A 24,712-nucleotide genomic window follows, 5' to 3' on the forward strand; every position below is an offset into this window, starting at 1 on the left:
TTCATTTGGTCTAGTGGGTTTCTACCTTGCTCCTTCGTCTGCTGTATGTTTCTCTGTCTTCTCATTTTGCTTAACTTACTGTGTTTATGGTCTCTTTTTCTCAGCCTGCAGGTTCATAATTCCTGCTGTTTTTGGAGTCTGCTCCCAGTGGGTAAGGTTGGTTCAGTGGGCTGTGTAGGCTTCCTGGTGGAGGGGACTGGTGCCTTTGTTCTGGTGGATGAGGCTGAATCTTGTCTTTCTGGTTGGCAAGACCACTTCTGCTGGTGTGTTTTGGGGTGCCTGTGACCTGATTATGATTTTAGGATGCCTCTCTGCTAATGGATGGGGTTATGTTCCTGTCTTGTTAGTTTTTGGCATAGGGTGTCCAGCACTATAGCTTGCTAGTCATTGAGTGGAGCTCGGTTTTAACAGTGAGATGGAGATCTCTGGGAGAGCTTTCACCATTTGATACTACATGGGGCCAGGAGGTCTCTGTTGGACCAATGTCCTGAACTCAGGTCTCCCACCTCAGAAGCTCTGGCCTTACACCCCACCAGAACACCAAGACCCTGTCTGTCACACTGGTCAGAAGAAAGGGGAGAAAAAGAAAGAAAGAAAGAGAGAGAGAGAGAGAGAGAGAGAGAGAGAGAGAGAGAGAGAGAGAGAAGAAAGAAAGAAAGAAAGAAAGAAAGAAAGAAAGAAAGAAAGAAAGAAAGAAAGAAAGAAAATATAAATAAATAAAATAAAAATAAGTTTAAAATAGAAAAAAATATTAAAAATTAAAAATAACCAAGTATTCAAAACCAGACAAGAGAGAAAGAAAGAAGAAAAGAACCAAACCAAAAATCAAATCCACCACTGATAACAGGGCTAAAAACTATACAAACAAACAAAAAAAACAAAACAAAATGGACAGTCAGAACCCTAGGACAAATGGCAAAAGCAAAGCTACACAGACAAAATCACAGAAAGAAGCCTATGCATACACACTCACAAAAAGAGAAAAAGGCAAAAATATATATTTGTACTAAAAAAAAAAGGAAGACAGCAACCAAATCAATAAACAAATCTTCCAATCATAATAAGCTCTAAATAAGCTAAGATAAACATAAAAACAGACACAAATTAGATGCAGAAAGCAAATTCCAAGTCTATAGTTGCTCCCAATTTCCACTGCTTTAGTTTTGGGATGATTCATTGTCTATTCAGGTATTCCACAGATGTAGGGTACATCTTGTGGAGATTTAATCTGTTGCTCCTGTGGCTGCCGGGAGAAATTTCCCTTTCTCTTCTTTGTTCGCACAGCTCCTGGGGTTCAGCTTTGGTTTTGGCCCCATCTCTGTGTGTAGGTCTCCTGAGGGCGTCTGTTACCTGCCTAGACAGAATGGGGTTAAAGAAGCGTCTGATTAGGGCGCTCTGGCTCACTCAGGCCAGGGGTAGGGAGGGGTACGGAATGTGAGGCGAGCCTGCGGCAGCAGAGGCCAACATGACTTTGCAACAGCCTGAGGTGTGCCTGTGTTCTCCTGGGGAAGTTGTCCCTGGATCACGGGACCCTGGCACTGGTGGGCTGCACAGGCTCCCAGGAGGGGAGGTGTGGATAGTGACCTGTGCTTGCGCACAGGCTTCTTGGTGGCTGCAGCAGCAGCCTTAGCATCTCATGCCCATCTCTGTTGTCTGTGCTGATAGCCACGGCTCTCGCCCATCTCTGGAGCTCTTTTAGGTGGTGCTCTGAATCCCCTCTCCTCACGCACCACAAAACAATGGTCTCTTGCCTCTTAGGCAGTTCCAGACTTTTTCCCCAATTCCCTCCTGGCTAGCTCTGGCGCACTAGCCCCCTTCAGGCTGTGTTCACACAGCGAATCCCAGTCCTCTCTCTGGGATCCGACCTCCGAAGCCCGAGCCTCAGCTCCCAACCCCCACCCACCATGGAGGGTTAGCAGACAAGCCTCTCAGGCTGGTGGGTGCTGGTCGGCACCGATCCTCTATGTGGGAATCTCTCCACTTTGACCTCTGCACCCCTGTTGCTGTGCTCTCCTCTGTGGCTCTGAAGCTTTCCCCCCACCACCCGTGTCTCTGCCAGTGAAGGGGCTTCCAAATGTGTGGAAACTTTTCCTCCTTCACAGCTCCCTCCCTGATGTGCAGGTCCTGTCCCTATTCTTTTGTCTCTGTTTTTCCTTTTTTCTTTTGCCCTACTCAAGTACATGGGGAGTTTCTTGCGTTTTGGGAAGTCTGTGGTCTTCTGCCAGCATTCAGTAGTTGTTCTGTAGGAGCTGTTCCATATGTAGATGTAGTTTTGATGTATTTGTGGGGAGGAAGTTGATCTCCACGTCTAACTCTTCCGCCATCTTGAAGGCCTCCGCGAAATATCTTTTATTTATTTTTTCTGGTTGCATTACACGGGTCTGCTCCTTTTCGGCAGCTACCTTGCTTCCCATGTCTCCAAAACTGCTGTCCCGTCACAAGCCAAGCCCAGGCCACTGGCCAGCAGCGCCTCCCCCTGGGTTTCCTGGGGCCCACCGAGCACAGCGGAGCCTATTCACAATGTACACTTTTGATGCAGTGCTCGCTACTCCAGTTGGGGAAATCTATTCAGGAATAAAGTAGAAAGACATGAGGGGAGTAAACATCAAAGAAATAAAAGACAAGATATGGTTTATAATTTAAATAAAAAATCTGTTCAGACTGCATTTTGAGTGTTCAGAAAACAAGTGAGCTAAATACTAGTTGTATGTATTCTTGTCAAAACAATGGTACGCAATCCATCAGTGTTAAATGGGTACGTTTGTGCCCATGACTGCACTTTCATAAAACTAGTAACTTTGAAGAGTGCCTTTTGACATTATTTTAAGCTAGAATGCGTGATAAGATTGTTAAGTCAATTATGAGTAGGTTATAAAGCAATGAATTACTTAGCCATAGACATGGAAACACATTTGAAAAGCATGTTCAATAGTTTGAAATATGCTTAAAAATGGATCAGGAAAAAATTCAGAACAAGTTACAAGTGTCTGCAGAACTGACATGCAGAATATGTTTAAAATTCCTTACATTTTAAAAGATATGCTTAATGTGTTTTGCTTATAAAAATGAATATATTTTAATATAGTTAAAGTTATGAATTATATATGATTAATATCAAGTGCCTTACCATAATGTCTCTGCCTTTCAATTCAAGTTTTGTCACATAATAATAAAATTGTGAAATTATTCATACATTAAAAGAAAAATAGAACCAGAAATTTTATATATGTATGTGTGTGTGTGTGTGTGTGTGTGTGTGTATATATATATATATATATTCTTTTTTAGATTCTTTTCCATTGTAGATTATTCCAAGATATTGAGTATAGTTCCCTGTGTTATATGGTAGGTACTTTTTTGTTATCTATTTTATATATAGTCATGTGTATATATTAATCTGAAATGCTTAATTTATCTGTCCCCTCCTCCTTTCCCCTTTGGTAACCATAAGTTTGTTTTCTAAGTCTGAGTCTACTTCTGTTTTATAAATAAGTTCAATTGCATCATTTTCTTTTAGATTCCACATATAAGCAATATCATATGATATTTGTCTTTCTCTGGCTTACTTCACTTAGTATGATTATCTCTAAGTCCATCTATGTTGCTGCACAAGGCTTTATTTCATTCTTTTTTATGGCTCAGTAATATTCCATTGTGTATATGCACCACATCTTCTTTGTTCATTCTTCTGTCGAATGGACATTTAGGTTGCTTCTAAGCATGTCTTTGTTATTGTGAATAGTGCTGCTATGAACATTGGGGTCCATTTTTCTTTTTGAATTATAGTTTTCTCCAGATATATACCCAGGAGTGGGATCTTTGGATCATATGGTAACTATTTTTAGTGTTTTGAGTAAACTCCATACTATTCTCCATTATGGCTGCACCAGTTCACATTCCCATGAACCATAGATGTTTATTCATTCCTACCATATTATGAGCTCTGTGCTGGATGGTGGGTAGTAAAGTACTATTCATACCATTGGGGACATTACATAGTAATAGTAACAAAAGACAAGTAAATAGATTACAGAGTATGATAAACAGGATAAGAAGACTGTTATGAAATGCCTCAAACTGGGTCTAACCACAAGTGGATCCTGAGAGAGGACTGGAGTGCCAGTACTCTGTTTGGTTAGGGATCCTAAGAAACACCAGGAGGTCAGGGAGAAAGTGAAACAGAAGGGAAAGAAGACAACACAGTTTGTGTTAACGAGCAGGTTACTGTTTCGGTCAACTGAGATGATGAAATGTCATATGACATGCCTAAATTTGCTCATCTCAGTGATTTGGACTCAGCATTTGTCCTTGGCTAGGGTTTCTCATGGACTTCAGCTCTGTGACATCTCAACCAGTCCAGCACTTGTAGGTTCTTGCCATAAGATGTAGCCAGGTGGCATGGGGACTATGAGAGAGGTTAGAACATGGGCAGGATGTTGACAGTGTCTGTTATAGGAATGGACTAAAATGCACCTACCCCAAAAGAAGAATGAGGTTGGGGGAGAACTGGATGCCCCTTCCAATAGGAAAATTACATGATCCAAGTTTTTAAGGATAAGTAGGAGTTGGGAAGATGAAGCATGAAGTAGGACAATAAAAAAAATATTAATAATGTGCAGCATGCCACCTTCAGAAGACTTTAGTTTGCTTAAGAGTTTGTTTCTTTTTGTTTTTGTGTTTGCCCTAAAGGAGGTAGAGAGAAAAGGGAATGACTATTTTAAACTTTAACACAGTCCTTTCTTTTAGATTCTGTTTTAGTTTAGCTAGTTACCCTGAAAGCTATGAGAAGGCTGAGAGGATTTTAAAAAGAGCAGTTTTTAAAATCCTCCATTCACTCTTTTTTTTTTTTTTTTAATATATATTAAGCCTCTTCTCTCTGTCAGACATTGTACTAGGCACTAAAGATAAAATGGTAAACAAGGTAAGCATGTTTGTGATCCTTGTGCAATTTGGGAAAAGACAAATCAGTAAGAGTTTTCAGTGTAATATTATATCTGGTGTGCTAGGGGCTGTTCAGGTTGCAATAGAAAGATGTAAAAAGAGCATCTATACTCTGTAGAATTGGGTCCCTCTAAAACGCTTGTCCACCTGGAACCTCAGAATGTGACCTTATTTGAAAATATGGTCTTTACAGGTATAATCAGTTAAGATGAGGTCATACTGGGTTAGTGGGTCCTTGATTCAATGACTGGTGTCCTTATAAGATGGTCATGTGAAAACACAGATGCACCTGGGGGAAGAAAGCCATGTGATGATGGAGACTGGAGACAAAGATTGGGTTGATGCCTCTACAAATCTAGGAATGTCTAGAATTGCGGGCAACCTCCAGAAGTTAGTAGAGAGGCATGGGACATTTTCTCCCTAGAGCCTTTAGAGGGACCATGGCCCAGCCATGGACTCTAGCATCTAGAATTGTGAGAGAATACATTTCTGTTCTTTTAAGCCACCCATTTGTTAAGGCAGCCCTAGGAATCTAATAGAGCATCTAAATCAAACCTCAGGAAAGTTGAAGAGAATGGGTGTTAAAGGGAGGAAATATTTCAAGGAAAATGAAACAAGATGCGTAAATCTCCAGAAGAGAGGGAGAAAATTTTGCACTTGAATAACAAAAATATTTTTATATGTTGAAATATTGAAGTGTGGGATCAAGAGACTAAGCAAGGGAGAAATATAGGAGCTGTATGATCAAGGTGCTTCTAAGTCAATTGAAGGATGTTAGAACTTTATCTTCAGGGCAATAACAAGATAGCCAATGGTCTTAAACTGGGGAAGCATAGAATTATACTTGCAGTCTATAAAAATCACTATAAGTGCATTCTGTGTTCTCAGAAGAATGAGCAGAAGAACAAATCTGATGGCAGAAATATCAGCCATGAGGTTTTTGGAAATCCAGATGGAAAATAATCATTATCTAAATAAAGACATGGGAATGGAGAGCTGTGACTAGACTTGAGAGACAATTATGAAATAAAATTTTTACAATTTGATAGCTGTTAGGATATTGAGAGTAAAGGACAGAATGAAATCTAGGATGATCACATATCTGTTTGAACAACTACATGCAGTGACATGAGAAGAGTGAGCAGGCATATGAGGAAAAGCTGATTTTAGGTCTGGACATACTGAGTCGAGGTGTCCGTGGGACATACAGGTGGACATGTCTAATAAACAGTCAGATATGTGGATCTGAGGCTTAAAGGGACATAATGGTGAAATAGAGTTGGAGGGGGAAATTGATCAGAGAAACAATTAGAAGATTATGTAAGTAACCAAAATAATAAATAGAAAGGACAGTAGTGATGAGGATTTAGATGAGAGGAGGCATTTAAGAGATATTAATGAAGTGAAATTTGCAGGATTTATTGGAGAGAGAAACATTTCTAGAGCGAGGAGTGGAAATATTACCTTTTATCTTTGCAGAGATTTGAGCATATTTGTGTTCAGAGAAAAGAACCAGTAAAGATGGACAGATTAAAAACAAAGCTGAGTGTGATCCATGAGAATTAAAGGAATCAGATCCAGAAAATAAGTTTGTTGTAAAGAATAATTATAAACCAATGAGGCATCCCTGATATCAAAATGATTCTTAAACTAAGATATAGCCCGGATTTGTTAACCGACAGTATATAAATAAAAGACGGCAGGCACCCTCAAGATGATTATATCTTCATGGGCAAAATCAAAACCCGTCCAATTTTTCTCTTTAGCAGTATCACTTAATAGCAGAGGTGAAGGGTGATATTGGTCTGTAAGGGTTGAAAAAAATTTGCAATAGATAAAAATGCTTAAATAATATAAATATCTGTATAAATCTTCCCAATAGTTTTTCTAACAGCAAGACTGGAGGTGTTTCATCACATATTCTTGTACAACTAACAGGTTTTGCACCAGCAATAGAGCTGAACTGGCCTTGGTACTCAGAGCTTCATCCAGGAACTTTACAGAGATCACCAAGGGCATGGAAGTGGGGTACATGTGCCAGTTTTCAAACGTCTCCTGTGAAGAGAGAGAAGGAAAATATTTAGGTGAAAATTAGGATACATTTGAAGGGGTAAGATTTAAGAGTGAGAGAGATGGGATGTGATAGTGTCTAATTTCTCTGTAAGGTAAGAGCTAAGGTTAATCACTCAGAATGAAGGAGGTAGGGAGTGGTCATAGGACTTAAGGAAGTTGGTGAATTCTTAAAATAGCTCATGTAGGACAAAAAAGTTGACATGGTGAACATTGCAGAGCAGTTTTGAAGACCTCACAGTAATTCAATACTATGTTTTATCAGAACTGATAGCACAGGGAACTATACTCAAAATTTTGTAATAACCCATAAGGGAAAAATTTTTGAAAAAAATAGATATATCTGTACATATAACAGAATCACTTTGCTGTACACCTGAAATTATACAAGGTTTTAAATCAACTATATTTCAATTTAAAAAATAAGTGAAAAAATAAAATAAATTCTTAGAAGAAAAAAAGAGTTGCTGTTTGCTAATACAGTATTGGTCAAGGCCATTCATCATTCACATAATCATTCAGAGATAACATCCTAGGAAATGATTAAGTATGAAAAATGCAGTTTTTCTTTTTTTGTTGTTTTTGGCTCCTTTCCTTTACATCTCTCCTTTAAAAAATTTTCCTCTCCCTCTTTTTGTTCTTCACTTTATTTATTTTTTTCTTTTTTCTTCATTTTTATTTTCAGCAAGCAGATGCTTTTTTACCCCTTGCAGATCCTGTTCTTACTGTATTTCAAATTTACATATTTGCCATTTAAAAAGTCAAATAATACTTCCAGTCCTGTAAGGGAAATAAATTATCTTCTAGCCTCACCATCCCTACCCCTAGTCCCTTGACAATCAAATACTTCACCTGTTTGAACCATTGCTTCTGGTATTAATCTATATAAAGCTTCCTGTTTCCCCTCATCTTTGGTAGAGACAGTTGCTTAGATGCAAGGGCTCCAGGCTTATGGAGGCTTGACTAATTCTTCTAAAGACTTTCACTCAGAGCTAGCTGTTGCCCAAACACCCAAACCTTTCCCAGGCCAGCTTCTAGCTGACTCTCCTCTGTGATCCTGGAGATATCATCTTTTTTTTTTTTTTTTTTCCTGGCAAGTCAGGTATCGCTTGTCTGTCACCTTGTCATCTTCCAAATTTGGTTGACATCTGTTTTTCACTTTTTTCTCCTATTTATTTTATGTTGGTGGATATGTATGTTTTAAAATTCTTAACAGTTTTTTTGGTACATAAACACATGTATTCAATCTCTGATTTTTTAATTCAAAGTGACATTCATTTTACAACACATTGAAAAGCATTCCCCATTTGTATTTTAAGGTTATAATAGGTTGTGAATTGAGATATCTTCCATATAGTCTCTATTTAGATTATGTTCATTTGTTTGGGGGTTATTTGACTAGGATCAGAAGGATGTAATTGTAGGATTTTAAAATTATTTTTTAAAGTAGTGGAGAAATTGGAACATTCTGTTGTGTGTGTGTGGTGCTTTTGGGGGAGGTGGGATTTGAAATAAGAGAAATAATTAATGAAAAAAATATAAGATACTGGGACCAGAAAATAAGCATATGTGGCAATTCTAATTGCCTGAGAGAGAGAAAACTTGAAAATTTTTCTTCTTTACAGTGAAAAATATAAATGTGGTAATTAATTGCAAAAGAAAACTTTGCAGATTTCCAAAAGTTTTGTGGTATAGATAACTATATCTATGCCTCTATATCTCTCTCTCTATAAAGTATATAATTAAGTATAAAGATATATATACATATATATTTATATAAGATTTTTAAAGGAATGGCATATACTACACAAAATTCAGCAATTATAGCTCACATATATCCTAAACAACTGTAACATGAAGGCCCAATATTATTCACCTTGAACTAGAATATTAAAACACATGGAAGAAAATTAAAAAAAAAAATAAACATCAAACATTTAGCAAGAAAAGATTTATTTTACATTCTTAAAAATAAAAATAATGAAAGATAATTCACTAGCAGAAAAAATCTGTAATTTGGGATGTGTTTGCTTTTCAAATTGACTTTTACATTTTAGAAAATTTTTTCTGTCATGAAGAAAATAGTGCTGCATTACAATTTGCAGCGTTTCATAAAATATTTACTAAATTTTACATAGTAAGGAAGCAAAAATATTTTAATTAAAATTTTATAAAAGATCGTATGTCTATATACATGTATATTCTTCATGAATTATTGGGAATATATATGACTCAATTATTGAATTAATTAGGTTTCATAATCAATACTTTCTTATCCATTCAATTTTTAAAAGCCATATATTTGGGAAATAAATTCAATATGTCATATTTTCACATTAACACATAACATTACAGTAAAACCAGAAATCATCCACCATGTTCTGTAACTGTTGCTATTATATTTGAATCTTTGTTTTCTATCTCCCTTATCAGCATATCATTCCACATATTTTCTCCAAAATGGAAATTTGGGGTGCCATTTGCTTTTCTTATTACCCTTAATGGCATTATATCATCTCTAATCACAAATTATAGGGAATTAACCAAACCTGGACTATGTATGAAGCGAGACGCAGAAATTAGAGGTCTAAATTAACTAGAAAATAGATCATCAGTTCTTAAAAATTTTTTTTTAAATAAATATAATAGCTATACTGTATTGGTAGGAGCAACATAAATTGTTGTGGTTGTTATGGTTGAAATAGTTGGAATTTTAGTGAGTGAAAAAAAAAATGCAAGCCTATCATGAGAAAAAAAGTTGCTACTTGAAAATCAATAACAACTTTCTTTGCAGATCTATCAGCATGTTATTAGCTGGACTAAAAGTCATATTAAGACAAGAGAACTATATTCAATATCCTATGATAAACCATAATAGAAAAGCATACTTTAAAAAAGAATGTATACATATGTATAACTGAATCACTTTGCTGTACAGCAGAAATTAACACAACATTGTAAATCAACTATACTTCAATAAAAATCTGTTGATAAAAAAAGACAAGAAGGTTCATTTAATGGTTATGGCAATGTAAGCAGTGCCACAAGTTTGCATCATTTACGTTCACATCATTTTCAGATACTTCTATTAGTCCACTGCTCTGAATGCAAAAATTCAACATGACAAAATTTGGTTTCTAGACATGAAATATCAGGAAATAAATGTTAAAACTTCTTCCTGTCTGCCCCTCTGGTGCTCATTCCGCTCTTGTGTACGAGATGGCGTACGGCATTCTGGTTTTTACTTTTGACTCTGAAAGAAGAGTTCAGGAGGACCATCACTCATCACGCACAGCCCACCTGGTGAAAGCTGACTGCATGAGATCATTTTCTCCACGTGCTGGGGAGGGGGATATCTCGCTTGTCACAGACTATTGAAAATCATCAGCTTTTATCAATGGATCCTGAAAATGTGGAAGGAATGATTCACCTGAAGGAAGCAGAGAGCATAGCATTTCAAAAGTGATCTCTAAAGACTGATTATTTCTTGTCCTTGACACCCTGCCAAGGGCTAGATACATTGAACATTTGGGATGTAATGAAGCCTACAAATCACTGGTTGCCTAGAGTCTCACTGGGCCTACGAGAGGATAGCATGCTTGACTTTAGTTCAGTTTTTATTACATGTTGTAAACTTTTGACAGCTCTGATATGCCTTGTCATTGATGTGTCAAGATTAGACTCTGACAGGGTGTCTGACCTGATTGAAATCAAGAATGCTCTACTGGATCTTTTAGAAAATAATGGGAAATATTCTGTTGTAGGACGCTGGGCAATGGAATACATTGCATAATTATGCCATTGAAACAACACAGAGTCATTTTAAAAATGAGCATTTTAGTTAGAGTGAAGGGACTTTCTCTGGACTGCAAAACTTATAATTTAATCATATATTATAAAATTCAAAAGACATAAAGGCACAAGTTATACATTTTGCTAAGGGTTAACTTTGCTGGTGGAAATTTATCCAATACCTGCTGCTAAGTGGTGTTTTGCTGTTTTACTGCAGTTGATGTAAATGATTTCTTTGCCACACAAGAAAAATTACAGAAGACTTGTTATCAACTGCGAGATAAACTCTGCTTTTGTTATTCCAGTATTCAAAGTGCTCACTTGACAATATTTGAAAATCTTTTATGACTGTCTCATGAAATGCAGTTTCGAACAACACCATCTTACTCGTAAGAACACTATCAATGATAACAGTGGGTTACCCTGTGGAGAAAGGATTGTGGATCAAACTGTTGTCTTCTTCTTCAAAGATATTTTCTACTCATAAAATGTAGCAAACAGGAAGGTAAGATATTATTTTAGCCACAGTAAATCCTAATCAAAGTAGCAGACTACTGGTGCGAAAGAGTAGCTCCAAAGAATGCTTCAGGTTGATTTTGTAATTTTTCAGTATGAGAGTACCCACTTGTTGATTAAAAGATGCAGGCCATCGCTGCCTGGCAAAGTTGTTATTTTGAAGAAGTTAAGTAAACAATCACCTTCCTCCCATGAGTTTAGGAATATTGCCAAAGCAAATGAATAGAAACTTCCATGCAAAGAGTCTTTTAAATATAAGAAGAAAAAACTATGGGGTATAAAATGTCATTTTCTTCAAAACTTATTCCTTTCCTCAAGTTTCTCTGCCTTACATGTGAAATGTTAAATTAAAAAATAGAGCGTGACAGTAGTTAAAGTGGTAAAAACAGATTTTATTCAGGAACAATTGTGACAGGAGAATAGAGACATCAGTATCAAACTCAATACAAGAACAAGTGGGAATTTATAGTCAGGGAGCAGGGAAAGTTGGTTAATACATGGAAAACTACTAAGGAGACATCAAGGGCAGGGGATTCTTGATAAACTGACTTAACAGGATTCCTGCTCAAGGCAGGTCAGGGTGTTCAAATATCATCTGGTGGATGGTGGAAGATGAGGAATTTGACCAGATATCAAAAGTATGGGATTCTTAAAAATGGTTCTGAAGAACCTAGGAGCAAGACAGGAATAAAGACACAGATGTAGAGAATGGACTTGAGGACATGCGGTGGGGGAAGGGTAAGCTGGGACGAAGTGAGAGAGTGGCATGGACATATATACACTACCAAATGTAAACTAGATAGCTAGTGGGAAGCAGCCACATAGCACAAGGAGATCAGCTCGTTGCTTTGTGTCCACCTAGAGAGGTGGGATAGGGACGGTGGGAGGGAGACACAAGAGGGAGGAGATATGGGGATATATGTATACGTATAGCTGATTCACTTTGTTATACAGCAGAAACTAACACACCATTGTAAAGAAACTATACTCCAATAAAGATGTTAAAAAACAACAACAAAAAAAGACTGCTAGGGATCTTCTAACCAGAAAAAAAAAAAAAAAAAAGTAAGGGATTCTCTCTAAACTGACTTAGCATTATTCTTGCTAACACTGGGCTATACAGGCCCAGCAAGATGGGGACAAGGTTGAGGTCAGGTCCAGAAGAGGGCACAGGGAAACTTGACTAACATTTGGTCAAGGAGAGAGTCTTCATCAATGGTAAAAGACTATTCTTCTTTGGTGCTAAGTTCGTGGTGCACATCAATTGTAATTCTTTTGGTTTTTATTTTACTTGTTATAAAGTATTATTCTGAAATTAATTTATACCCACCAGAGCTTTCTGATACCTACGGGTATCTTTTATGAAGGTCTAGTATCATTTTGTAGAAAACTACATTTTATCTAAAGGATACACAATATTTGAAGCATTTAAGAACTGATCACAAGTTTTTGGAGGAGTAGCTGAGAGTCAGGCTTTGGAGTCAAAATTTCCAATCTTGGTTTTATTATTTATTAGCTGTATAAACTTGGACACATTACTTACATATCTTCTACACCTCTGTTCTTTAATAGCTAATATGGAGATCATAATATCTATCTTATAAGAATGTTGTAGGAGGGCATAAAATATGTAAAGTTTTTAGTACAGTAGTACCTCAACACAATAACGTAGTGTTGGCAATATTCAAAACAAAGATGAGGAGATTTGTTTAAATAATTCGATTTAATTTGAAAAAAAGAAGGGAAACAAGATTTCTAGAACTGAATAAAACTCTTTAAAATTCTGGACTCTGGATTCTGTCATTGCAGAGTGCCCTCTCTGTCAATTGTGGTTTTATATCTGTTACTTACACTTGTGCAGCTTCTCACTGTGATAAATTATTCAAAAATATACAATGTGTACATTTAGTTTAGGTTTAGAGGAGATAAAGAAATATAGTATCTAAATTTAAATGAAAAATATCAACCTTGGTCCAGAAATAATGATTACAAGTATTTATGGAAACAAAGGAAGCAAAACATATACAGTTGTAAACGATCTATTAACTTAATTAGTAATCTTCTTGTCTTTGCTAAACACAAATATGTGTGTGTGTGTGTGTGTGTGTGTGTCTTTTAGAGACTTTTGATTCTAATTTTAATTTGCCCATGAAATTGAATTTTCTTATTTCCCTCAGGAGGCAGTTTGCTGCATAGTCTTGAATATTTCATTCAGAGATGCTCATCCATCTCATTCAAAAATGTTCACCTGTATTCAGATTTACTTTCCTTCTTCTCAAGTTTGATTTGGTCCATATTTTTCTATTATAATTTACTGCCATGCCCTAAGATGCATTTTTCTGAATTGGTAACCAGGAATTATAATACTACAGTGTTATGCAATTAGAAGGTGACAGTCGTGTTAATTTAATACACACTTATAGTCACTGACCCATGCTATTGTATTTTTTAAATGTGATAAAAGATGTTAAAAACACCTGCTGTATTTCTGATTTATGTTTATGCAAAGTTCTTATTCAGTCTTAGACTGTTTGTTGCTCAATTTAGAAATTATGTGATCAACACCCAGAGGATCTTTGACACTCTAACACAGAATCACATGCTGAACACTGCTAAAATAAACCTTAACTTTTAGCATAAACAAATGACTTGAATTTTTTAAAAAAAATTTTGGGACTTTCCTGATGGTCCAGTGGGTAAGATTCCACGCTCCCAATGCAGGGGGCCTGAGTTCAATCCGTGGTTGGGGAACTAGATCTCACATGCATGCCACAACTAAGAGTCTGCATGTCGCAAATAAGAAGCCCACATGCCACAGCTAAGAAGTCCACTTGCCGCAACCAAAAAGAAAAAAAAAGACCCCGAAGATCCCACGCACCGCAAATAAGATCTGGCACAGCCAAAATAAATAAATAATAAATAAATAAATCAAATAAATATTTAAAATTATTACCAGCACCTACTCTGTGCAAGACTGAGTATTCTATTACCACCACTTAATACTGTTCCACATGGTAGAAACTGACTATAGCTTTTATGGAGAAAACTGAACTTGACCGAAATTGACATGGGAATGCACAGCATATTCCAATACAATGACCAGTGGGGCTTCCATGGGGCTGTCCTTTGGATTTCCAAGAGCAGAAATGCCACCCAATTGCAGGGGGAATGGAAATAAGATGGTTTTTCCAGGTTAGAGAAGGAGCAGCTTTTAAAATTGTTTAATGATGACCTTTTTCCAGTATAGCATGACCCATCAGTGAGAAATTCATAGGAAATTGACATTTTAAAAAAATCCCCATTATGTTAACCTTGCTGATTCTATTGTGTGTTAAAAGGATATTCTCAAAATTTGGTGGAGATACAGAGGGATAGGAAAAGAGAAAAAATGGAATTCATTCAAAATACATGGTAGTGTTGGAAAAAGTTCTTAATTTTATTTTCTAATTTTACTGAACAGTAAATTGGGGACCAAAAGTGAAGTGATTTGTGAAAGGTCACACACAATACATTCTAAATCAATCCCTCACTACGTTGCAAATTTACACAAAGTGTGTCTTTTTATTTCATTCCATCTTGCGTCATAATGTCTCCCTACCAGATTGGGATGACACGGAAGCCTTTACCTTCAGCTCTGATAGCTTCTATAGCTGTAAACCTATTGCTGTAATACTCCTCTAGATATATTAATTTCTTCAAAAAAATGTTTTAAATGCACCACAAAATGTGTGTTTTGTCTTTCACTTTCTAATTCATCATCTTCCTTGCCAGCTGTGTTCTTCCACTACACTCTGCCATATTTTTTGGTGAAGTCAACATTTATTCCCATCCTGTGGGAGTCATCCTTTAATTCCCTCTTTGCCTTGACTTCTATTGATTGAATGAATAGCAGCATGATCATCTGCTTATTTGTCTCCCATGGTATACTGTATGTTCTTTGGGGAAACAAGCTTAGTCTTACTCACCTTTGAATACTTAGGGTTTGCTAAACTTTCTTTCACACAATAGAACTCTAATGGGTATGAAACAATGGATGGAACTAGGATCTTTTATTTGTTCGTTTTTAATGCAGTAGCACTTATATCCTACTTTCCAAACAAAAAATTCTAGCAAATTGTAAACTTTTTTCTAATCTGTGAAAAATGCCATTGGTAATTTGATAGGGATTGCACTGAATCTGTGGATTGCTTTGGGTAGTACAGTGGTTTTCACAATATTGATTCTTCCAATCCAAGAACATGGTATATCTCTCCATCTGTTTGTGTCATATTTTATTTCTTTCATCAGTATCTTTTAGTTTTCTGAGTATAGGTATTTTGCTTCCTTAGTTAAATTTATTCCTAGGTATTTTATTCTTTCTGATGCAATGGTAAATGGGATTATTTCCTTGATTTCTCTTTCTGATCTTTCATTGTTAGAGTATGGGAATTCAAGAGATTTCTGTGTAGTAATTTTGTACCCTTCAAATTTACCAGATTCATTGATGAGCTCTAGTAGTTTTCTGGTAGCATCTTTAGGGTTTTCTATGTAGCGTGTCATGTCATCTACAAACATGACAGCTTTTCTTCTTCTTTTCCAATTTTGATTCCTTTTATGTCTTTTTCTTCTCTGATTGCTGTGGCTAGGGTAGGACTTCCAAAACTATGTTGAATAATAGTGGCAAGAGTGGATATCCTTGTCTTGTTCCTGATATTAGAGGAAATGCTTTTAGTTTTTCACCATTGAGAATGATGTTTGCAGTGGATTTGTCATATATGGCCTTTATTATGTTGAGGTAGTTTCCCTCTATGCTCACTTTCTGGAGGGTTATTAGCATAAGTCGGTGTTGAATTTTATCAAAAGCTTTCTCTGCATCTATTGAGATGATCATATGGTTTTTATCTTCAATTTGTTGATATATTAGATCCCATTTGTTTATTTTTGTTTTTATTTTCATTACTCTAAGAGGTGAGTCAAAAAAAGATCTTGCTGCAATTTATGTCAAAGAGTGTTCTGCCTATGTTTTCCTCTAAGAGTTTTATAGTGTCTGGCCTTACATTTAGGTCTTTAATCCATTTTGAGTTTATTTTTGTGTATGGTGTTAGGGAGTGTTCTAATTTCATTCTTTTACATGTAGCTGTCCAGATTTCCCAGCACCAATTATTGAAGAGACAGTCTTTTCTCCATTGTATATTTTTACCTCCTTTGTCATAGATTAGGTGACCATAGGTGTGTGGGTTTATCTCTGGGCTTTCTATCCTGTTCCACTGATCTATATTTCTGTTTCTGTGCCAGTACCATACTGTCTTGATTACTGTAGTTTTGAAGTACTGTTGGTTGGAATGTAAATTGATACAGCCACTATGGAAATCAGTATGAAGATTCCTTAAAACACTAAAAATAGAACTACAATATGACCAAGCAATCCCACTTTTGGGCAAATACCCAGGGGAAATCATTATTCAAAAAGACACATGCTCCCCAATGTTCATTGCAGCACTATTCACAATAGCCAGGTCATGGAAGCAACCTAAGTGTCCATCAACAGGTGAATGGATAAAGAAGATGCATACATATATACAATGGAATATTACTCAGCCATTAAAGGGAACAAAATTGGGTCATTTGTAGAGATGTGCATGGACCTAGAGAGTGTCATACAGAGTGAAGTAAGTCAGAAAAAGAAAAACAAGTATCGTATATTAACGCATATATGTGGAATCTAGAAAAATGGTATAGATGATCTTATTTGCAAAGCAGAAATAGAGACACAAACATGGAGAACAACTGTATGGATACCAAAAGGGAAAGGAGACATGGGAGGAATTGAGAGATTGGGATTGACACATATACACTATTGATTCTATATATAAAATAGACAACTAATGAGAACATACCATATAGCACAGAGAATTCTATTTAATGAACTCTGGTGACCTAAATGGGAAGGAAATCCAACAAAGAGGGGATATATGTATATGTATAACTGATTCATTTTGCTGTACAGTAGAAACTAACACAACATTGTAAAGCAACTCCAATAAAAATTAATTTAAAAAAGAATAAAAAAATGTTGATGTAGTGTATTACACTGATTGATTTGCAGATATTGAAAAATCCTTGCATCCCTGGGATAAATCCCTCTTGATCATGGTGTATGATCCTTTTAATGTGTTGTTGGATTTGGTTTGCTAGTACTTGTTGAGGATTTTTGTGTCTATGTTCATCAGTGATATTGGCCTGTAATTTTCTTTATTGTGTCATATCTTTGTCCAGTTTTGGTATCAGGGTGATGGTGGTCTCATAGAATGATCTTGGGAGTGTTCCTTCCTATGGAATTTTTTGGAAGAGTTTCAGAAGGATAAGAGTTAGCTCTTCTCTAAATGTTTGATAGAATTCTCCTTTGAAGCCATCTGGTCCTGGACTTTTGTTTGTTGTGTTATATTTAATCACTGTTTCAATTTCAGTACTTGTGATTGGTCTGTTCAAATTTTCTATTTCATCCTGGTTCAGTCTTGAAGGTTGCATCTTTCTAAGAATTTGCTCATTTCTTCTAGGTTGTCCATTATTGGCATACAGTTGCTTGTAGTAATCTCATGTTCCTTTGTATTTCTGTGATGTCCGTTGTAACTATTCCATTTTCATTTCTAATTTTATTCATTTGAGTCCTCTCCTTTTTTTTTTTTTTTTTTTTTGATGAGTCTGCCTAGATGTTTATCAATTTTGTTTATCTTCTCAAAGAACCAGCATTTAGTTTCACTGATCTTTGCTGTCTTTTTTTCTTTGTCTTTATTTCATTTATTTCTGCTTTGATCTTCATGATTTCTTTCTTTCTGCTAACTTTGGGTTTTGCTTGTTCTTCTTTCTCTAGTTGCTTTAAGTGTAAGGATATCTTGTTTATTTGAGATTTTTCTTGTTTTTTGAGGTAAGATTGCATTGCTATAAACTTCCCTCTTAGAACTACTTTTACTGCATCCCATAGGTTTTGGGTCATCGTGTTTTCATTATCATTTGTCTCTAGGTATTTTTTTATCTCCTCTTTGATTTCTTCAGTGATCCATTGATTATTTAGTAACATATTGTTTAGCCTCCATGTGTTTGAGTTTTTTACAGTTTTTTCCTGTAATTAGTTTCTAATTTTATAGCATTGTGGTCAGAAAAGATGTTTGATATGATTTCAATATTCTTAAATTTACAGAGGCTTGATTTTTGACCCAAGATGTGATCTATCGTGGAGAATGTTTTGTGTGCCCTTATTTGTATGGAAACACAAAACACCACAAACAGCCAAAGCAATCTTGAGAAAGAAAAACAGAGCTGGAGGAATCAGGCTCCCTGATTTCAGACTATACTACAAAGCTACAGTCGTCAAAACAGTATGGTACTGACACAAAAACAGAAGTATAGATCAGTGGAACAAGGTAGAAAGTCCAGAGATATACCCACTCACCTTTGGTCACCTAATTTAACACAAAAGAGAAAAGACTGTGAAGAAAAGATACTGGAGAAAAGACAGTGTCTTCAATAAGTGGCACTGGGGTAACTGGACAGCTACATGTAAAAGAATGAAATTAGAACACACCATAACACCATACAACAAAAATAAACTCAAAATGGATTAAAGGCCTAAATGTAAGGCAAGATACTATACAATTCTTAGAGGAAAACATAGACAGAACACTCTCTGACATAAATCTCATCAAGATATTTTTTGATACATCTCCTAGAGTAATGAAAATAAAAACAAAAATAAACAAATGGGATCTAATTAAACTTAAAAGTTTTTGCACAGCAAAGGAAACCATAAACAAAATGAAAAGACAGTTGTCATAATTAAAGAAAATATTTGTAAATGAAGCAACTGACAAGGGACTAATCTCCCAAAATATACAAACAGCTCAAGCAGCTCAAAAACAAAAAACAAACAACCCAATCAGAAAATGGGTGGAAGATCTAAATAGACATTTCTCCAAAGAAGACTTACAGATGGTTTAAAAGCACATGAAAAGATGCTCAACATCACTACTTATTAGAGAAATACAAATCAAAACTACAATGAGGTATCACCTCACACTGATCAGAATGGCCATGATCAAAAAATCTACAAACAATAAATGCTGGAGTGGGTGTAGAGAAAAGGGAAACCTCCTACACTGTTGTAGGGAATGTAAACTGGTACAGCCACTATGGAGAACAGTATGGAGGTTCCTTAAAGAACTAAAAACAGAGCTACCAGTTGATCCAGCAATCCCACTCCTGGGCATATATCCAGAGAAAACCATAATTCAAAAAGATACACACACCCCAATATTCATTGCAGCACTTTTTACAATAGCCAGGACATGGAAGCTACCTAAATGTCCATCAGCAGAGAAATGGATAAAGAAGATGCGGTACATATATGCAATGCCATATTACTCAGCCAAAAAAAAGAACAAAATAATGCCATTTGCAGCAACGTGGATGGACCTATAGATTGTCATACTGAGTGAAGTAAGTCAGACAGAGAAAAACAAACATCATATGATATCGCTTTATATGTGAAATCTAAAAAAAAGAGTACAAATGAACTTATCTACGAAACAGAAATAGAGGTACAGATGTAGAAAACAAACTTATGGTTACCTGGAGTAGGGGAAGGTAAAGGAGGGGAGGGATAAATTGGAAGATTGGGATTGACATTACACACTACTATATATAAAATAGATAACTAATAAGGACCTACTGTATAGCGCAGGGAACTCTACTCAGTACACTGTAATGGTCTATATGGGAAAATAATCTTTAAAAAAGTGGATATATATATATATATATATATATATGTATAACAGATTCACTTTGCTGTACACCTGAAATGAACATAACTTTGTAAATCAACTATACCCTAATAAAAATTTTTTAAAAATTTCCAGCACATAGTGTGAGGTAACCAAGTCCTGACTTACATCAGACTCTCCTCAGGTCTCCTCTGGTTTCCTCTGGTTCTTCTCTAGGCTAAGCAATAGTTTCTTAACTGCTTTTTCTCACACTTATTTTGTCGACTTTCAAATTGTCCTTGTGTTTATATCTGCATTTCTGGGTAAGTACGTTCCAGATATCACTTAAATAATTTACAGCTCAATTTTTTTCTCAATTCAACACACTCATGGTTATTTCCATAGCTGTTGGCCCTCAGATCACACCTTAAGGAAATATAATACTTTTTATATTTATTCAACCAAACATGTGCCAACCTGAAGGAGTTATGTGTCATGGTGTCCTAGCCTTCAGGAGAACCATATGATTACCTTTTTCAGAAAACATCTCTTATTATAGAGGAAGGGATCATAAAGAGCTTACCTGTACACATTCAGATCCTAAATGATATTTCCACATTTTCTCCTTCCAGGAAATCCATGTCACTGTCACACTGTCCAATTCATTGCAATAGTATCTGTTCGTGGCAAACAATTCTCCAGCCGTTGTAAGTGAATTTATTGATGCAGTAGCTCCTTCTGGCCTTCATAGCTCAGAAATGGGAACAAGATCCCTCTTGAAGTGCATCCCCCAGCTGAATCCTTCCTGTATCATAGAGGACAGTGAGCCATTGGTGAGTGCATCCACACTAATGATAATCACTAGGCAAGCCATGGTCTGCTGGTCCTCCTGGATAACAGCCAGCAAAGGCTGCAGCCGTATCACATTCACCTCACAGTTGCACTCCAGAAACATCAGAAGTTCTCTTAGACCATGGGCTGCTCCAATCATTCTTCCTCCAATCAATCCCTCACACTTGTATTTCTTACTTTGGACATATTCATCTAGCTCTCCATTTAGATCACCAAAGTCACTATCATTATCCACAAAGATGATTTCATGGAGATGATGTGCTCGTGTGCCATCTGTGACTCTGTGCATTGTCCTGAGCAAGGCCAACAAAGCTTCATTACAGAAACAAATTACAACACTAGTGGCTTAGTGTCTCTTTGACTAGACAACCCAAACCAGTCAGACAAGACTTTTTTTACATGCTTCACTCCTTGTATCTGACAAATCTCCATGATTGCCCAAGTAGTTACTAATAATCATATAAAGGCATGTTTCTGATAGTCTAAGTATCACAATTCCTGATCACTCTCATTAAAAATCATATCCAGTTCAGAAGAGAACTTCACATTGCCTTCTTCTGGATCTTCAATATGATTATCTATCATATCACAATTTTGTTTGCATTTAATTATGACTCTAATACCAGACTTGGAGTGAAACAGGGATAGAATTTGGGGGGGGGGTAGTAATACAAGGGGCCCATAGCCCTTGATGGACAAACTCTTAAGCAGCTGAGTCACTTCACTGAAGATGAAATAAACAAAAAGAAAAACTGTACAGGACACAGACATAAAAAGGCACCCAACAGAAATATCAGACTGTGACACTTCCTACTATTGACCTAGCAGAGCTGAAGGGCCTTTTTCAATTTCCTGGAGCAGGAGCTGTGAGCCAGAAGCTGGTGCTGGAGGCTGAGTGTAGACTAGTGAGAGTGAAAAACTTCAGGGTGTAGCCTGAGGGGGGTGGGTGTAAAGCCCACAGAACTTCAGGGTGTGCGTTCTGTAGGCTTTACTTCCAGGTTCTCCATCAGGGTGAAGATCCTGGAAAGATACACTCATGACTCCCAAACTAGGGCTGTGACATTCTCCTTCCTCTCTGTAGCAGCTGTCACAGCTGTTGTGGCCCCAGCCAGGCAGCACTGGGCTGCCTTGAAGCCCAGCATCATGCAGGCAAGGACATGGTGGCAGCCATCAGCCCACCCAGGCCCTGGGGCTTCACACCCCAACACTCATCTTTTTTTTTTTTTTTTCCCAAAGAGATTAGCAGTCAGGCTCTTAAAATTAAGCAGGAATTAAGAACATGTCTTGGGGAACAGCAAGGAAGAAATTTGCACACTTCCACTCCTCTCTTGATCCCATTTTGAACTGAACCAGGAGTTATTTGAAATAGAAAAGATAGAGCCAAGATCTACGTGGAAGCTAGAAGAAGGAAAAGAAGAAGAATAAGGAAAAATGAAAAATAACAATGTTCCATTGGTAACTGGCTATCGGGGTTTTGTTTGTTTGTTTGTTTGTTTTTAAGAAGCTGAAAATCTCCCTTTTGAAAGATTTTGTACAGTTTAGTTTCTGTCTTCTAGCATGGAGACTGGTATTCTCCTTGGGGGCACACAGCTCCTTTGATGCCCATGACTGCATTAATATATCTTTCTTATGCAAAAGTAAGGCATTTTGTCTAAGCATGTGGCACACTGACTAGAAGATAGAAGATGCTAAATAAACAATTTATTGAAGTAAATTGAATAGTAAGTTTTTGCTTTATTTTGAGACTCCTTTAACACTTTGTGTAGGCTATACAAAGTAGCAATTGAAAAATGTAAAAATATTATTATCTACCTCACAGAGTTGTTGGTAGGGTAAAGAAGCTAATATTTACAGTGACAGTTCATCCTTAGCATACAGTAAGATCTCAGTTAATGCTTGTATTACTATTGTTGAGCTGTTATCAGTAATGAACACAAATGGTACTTGTGTGTATATGCGTGCATTTAGGTTTCTGTATGTGTACATTCATAAGTGTGTGTGTGTTTATATACTATAATATCATGTTTTATGTGTATCTCTAAATACACTTAAAATGATTTCTTACTTTATTTTTGAAATCTAAATTCATATATATTTTTAAGACCATGTACATTATTACCACTTAATGTGCTTTTAGGGAATTTTGAAAGAGCTATTCTAATCTTTATAGCTTTCAATATTTTTAAACCTATTTTCAAAATGTGGAATTATCCTCTTGAGTGTATGAGAAAAAGCTCAGTTTCCAAAATTGAAAGAATGTGTGTCATTTCTACATAGAGCAGTGGCACAGGTGAATTTTACAGGAATGGGGAAGATTAACTAGGAACTCAGTACGATGTAAAGGCATCTGAGAAGCAGTAGGAGATAATACTTGACCTTCTGAGGCTTCTCAGGGGATTGAAGTTAAAGCAACTCCAGGTGGTCTCCAGAATCACTTGACATTTCCTGTAAGTGATGGGCCAAACAAGAAAAAGCCAGAGAAAGTCAGAGTTACAATAAAGTTCCATTTCACCAATTTATTGAGCATATTTATTTAAAGTATCTCTTTGGCTTTACAGTTAGTATATCTAAAATGCCTCTCTATACTCATCACAGCAACCAACATGGTGCTTGTAAGTATCAAAGTTCATCCTCAGGTCTTGCCCTCCCCTCCAGGCTCTCAGTCAATTCCAGAGTTTCAGCAATTCCATCTGTGTTGATTACCTAAAACCATGTTGCCAACCCCAATATTTTTCCTGAGATCGAGATCCATATGTTTAACACCTGCTTTATATCTGCATTTGAGTGCCTATCAGTGTCCAAGACTCAGGTTTTCCATTTTTCAAGATGAATGAACATCTATTTGATGTACTCTGTAGTCAACACCGTGGGTACAAAGGGGAACACACAATGCAACCTTTTCCCTGTGGAGCTTGTGGTCTAAACCACAGGTCAACAAACTTCTTCTTCTTCTTCTGTTTTTTCTTTTTTTTTCCGAAAGAGACCAAGTAAACCCAATTCACAATAGGAGCTAGAAAGACTTTCCCAATACACAATGGCAATAAACTGCTTCTCTCATCATGTGCCCATTTTTCACTTTACACATACCCCTATTTTACCACTTACCACATTTCATTATACTTGTTTCTTTGCACCAGAGGTCAGCAAACTATAGATTGCAGGCCAAATCCAGCACCAGACTGGGTCTTGTAGGATAAGTACATTACAAATTCTTCAGAAACATCATTTTTATTTACTTCTCCAAAAGCTCTTTTTCTAAATTTAAATTTACCATTTCTGATAAAAATGAGATTGTTGGATTAGAAATGTTAGACTCTTACCCACCAGCCTACTTGAATAGGTTAGTTGTGGTGTTATGTACACAAGGACTAGTCTAGGCTTTGTACTTTATATGATATGGGGGTTTTATTTAATAAAAGAATTCCAAATTATTCATATATAATTTGGTACAAGCCTTGGAGGAGGGTGCCCAACTGAGGGTCTCAGACACATAAACTTTATGGTAAGTAGTGTGTCCACATGCTCCCTTCTATTTCCACTTCCTTTCTCTCTAGTTCAGATCTTCATTATGCTTCCCCTGGATGTCTGCTATAGCTTTTTCTATTGGTCTTCTAGGGCTGCCATAACAAATGACCACAACTCAGGTGGCTTAAAACAAAGTTTATTCTCTCTTAGTTCAGGAGAACAGAGCTAGAGATCAAAATGTCAGCAGGGTTGGTTCTTTCCTGTAGTTCTGGGAGGGGGAAACCATCCCATGTCTCTCTCCTAGCTTCTGGTGATTGCAGGCTGTCCTTCACATTCCCTGG

The 24,712-nt window shown here is 36.6% G+C and overlaps 1 pseudogene; it reads right to left on the reverse strand.

Annotated features, from left to right (window-relative positions):
• Positions 1 to 20,359: 20,359 nt before the first annotated feature.
• Positions 20,360 to 21,944, reverse strand: LOC118884421 (annotated as a pseudogene).
• Between the last annotated feature and the right edge of the window lie 2,768 nt (positions 21,945 to 24,712).

The sequence above is a fragment of the Balaenoptera musculus genome, chromosome 18 (assembly GCF_009873245.2).
Source record: "Balaenoptera musculus isolate JJ_BM4_2016_0621 chromosome 18, mBalMus1.pri.v3, whole genome shotgun sequence".
Taxonomy (NCBI): Eukaryota; Metazoa; Chordata; class Mammalia; order Artiodactyla; family Balaenopteridae; genus Balaenoptera; species Balaenoptera musculus.